Source organism: Bos taurus, chromosome X (genome assembly GCF_002263795.3).
Source record: "Bos taurus isolate L1 Dominette 01449 registration number 42190680 breed Hereford chromosome X, ARS-UCD2.0, whole genome shotgun sequence".
Lineage (NCBI taxonomy): Eukaryota > Metazoa > Chordata > Mammalia > Artiodactyla > Bovidae > Bos > Bos taurus.
Genome location: NC_037357.1, coordinates 86,143,608 through 86,146,594, shown reverse-complemented (window position 1 = coordinate 86,146,594; position 2,987 = coordinate 86,143,608).

Sequence of the window (2,987 nt, the reverse complement as noted above, 5' to 3'; positions counted from 1 at the left end):
GGCCACAGTTAAGTGTCAAGGCCATGGAGCGCCTGCCTTCTTGATCATCCCACCACTGGGTGGCGTCTCTGGGCTGGGGCCAAAGATTTTCTTAGTCCATTCAAGGACAGGACTGTACTTTTCTCCATGCAGACTTTCTCTTTTTATATTTAGATATTTATCTAAGTTTGTTGTTGTTGTTCAATCACCAAGTCGTGTCTGAGTCTTCACGACCCCATGGACTGCAGCACGCCCAACTTCCCTGTCCATCTCACCATCTAACAGTTTAATTTTCCAGATTAACTTAAACATTAAGTTAGTTTTAATAATATGATTAGCACTTATTCACCTACCACCCAAAATAAAAGGTATGGCCTTAACAATAATTCCATCTAACCACGTGTCTCCTCAATTCCTGGCCCTGCCTGTCCTCAACTGAGGTAAACATCATCCTAAATACCAAGTTCATCAATTTTTTATTTCCTTTTAATACAATTTTATCACAACTATACAAAATCCTAAATAATTCTTTTTAGTTTTATGAAAGTGTGTTACGCTTTTTATACTATTTCGGGAATCACAGTTCCCCCCCCCCCGCCCCCCGCCTTAAATTCATCCCTATTGTTGGGTACTGTTCTGGTTCATTCATTTTGACTCCATTCACTTTTGTTTCCAGGTTTTGCTATCGTGAACAAGATACCATGCATATTCTAGGTTTCCTGTGCAAGTGGTTCTCATAGATATATTCCTAAGCATGGACAGGATAGATTGTGAGGTCTGTAAATATTCACTGCAGGAGGAAATGCCAACTATTTTCTGAAGTGGTCACACTGATTTATATTCCTTCAACAGGGCAAGAAGATCCTGTATTTATATATCCTCTCCAACAGTCTGTTTTGTCAGACATAATTTTTGCAAGTTGAATGGGTGTAAAATGTTTTCTCATTATTTGTATTTCCCTGATCACTAATGACTTTGAACATCTCTTCGTATGATTATTGGCTCCTTCTTTCTTCTCTGAAATAGTCTAGTAGACTTAGCTTTTTAAAAACATAACCATAGTACTATTATGACATGACATTAACAATGATTCCTGGCGCTGTATTAGACTAGTATGCATACCAAACATGCTTCCACTGATTCCATTTCTTCTTTCATGTATTCATTCAGCAAACACCCAGACCAGGACTATAGGGGCAGAAAGAGAATCTGGGATAATCAGAGACTCTAACCATCTAAGAAAGTAAAAATTAGCTAAGAATGTAAAAGTATGCTCTGCCATTCATAAGGCTGGGAGAACCGACACAGATAAAGTCAGATGAAAAATAATAGGAAATATTATTTCTCTCAAGGATGTCCTGTATCTGTAATGCCATAAAGAACTCCTGCTTTGAGTGACTGCTGCTTTTTTACTCACTGAGAAACTTTGTTCTCTACAATCATAAAGTATCAAACTGTTTGATATCAGTATAGATAAAACATCCCACTCTTGCTGAAGAGCAGCTAAGGTTTCCAACCCCAGTGCAGAGAGAGGGGGGTATCTAGATAGAAAGTTCCATATCTATCTTAACTTTATGGTTTCCAAGGAAACAGGATTCTGAGTTCACTTTATAGTCCACATATAGCCCGGCTTTGGTTTGAGTTTACCAAAACACTGCTTCATTCACATTTCATCTGAACTTCACCATTTCTCAGAATTTCAGAACTCCATTTTTTCTTTTGTTTAGTGAACCACTCCATGGTTCCTCTGGTGTGTGGTCTCCCTCACTGACTGATAAATTTGTCAGACTACAGATTAATCCCAGATGTTCTTAGGCTAATTGGAATAGGACACGCTTATATTCCAGATTGTTAAACTGAGGCCCAGATGGAATGTCACTGGACTGAGAGCATCCAGCAAGTTCACACCTGAGCTCCTCCAAACACCTTCCTTACTTGAGGATTCAGAAGGGCCTGCAGTGGGATACAGAGCCCTCTACCTCGGTCAGGAGGATTCCATGAAGGAGATATTGGAACTTGGGTTCCAATACGTAGAAAGATACGTAGGCATTCCCAGGAGAAGGGCAGCATGACTTCTTCATGTGGCCCAGTGACATCTCCCAGAGGGCAAGGGCATCTCCAGGATTTCCTTACTAGAGGTGACAAGGGGCAACAAACTGGTTAAAGGGCAGAAGCGGTCTTGTCTTAAAGCTACATTTGCAAAGTAAGGGCACTATTACTATATAGATTTTATTTTATGAAAAAAGCAAATTTTCCTAAAATATTTTTATTGACATATTGTTATTAGATTAAGGGAAAATTTTAAAACTTATTTTAGCTGGGGTGGCTGGAGTGGGTATGTCGATAATGTCGATTTGGGGAGCATCCAAATCCCACAGCCAACCCCACAAGCCCAGCAGAGGGGAAGCTTACGCTGACTCCTTCCCCCTTTCCTCCAGCGCTTTATCCTAGGAGGGCCTGTAGGTCCCTGGTTTCTTCCCTTTCGCCCCTCGTGATATGTTCCAGGAGAAGCCTACAAGCAGTCCGACTTCTCATCCCCTGTTATCTGCCAGGAGATAATAGCCACTGGCATCTCTGTGTCTTCCCAGAGGCCTCTCACCTTCTCTGAACATCATTACACAGATCCATAGAGTTCAGAGCCAAAGATTCTTTCTCCAAGAAGCCCGCCCAGAGAAACGCCCCCATTCTTGCTCGCCACCGCTCCGCAACGTGAGTAGAGGCTTCCTCATCCTCTGTACGGAATGGACACTCCTCCGACATGGCGTACCCCACGGGGAAGCGCAACTTGGGCGCGGCCACATTCCCCGCCTGACAACGCTGCCGAGGGGCATTGAATGCCCCAAAACATTGACTCCGTAACATCGCCATGTTGACTGTTGGTTGACTGTGGCTTCGAACGTGGTTTTGCGCCTGTGCAGAGCCACGCCCCTTCGTGTGAACCTCCCACCCAAACCCCGAGAAGGGGCGGTGCTAGGGGTGGTGACCGGAAGCGGCTGCAGTTTTCTGCC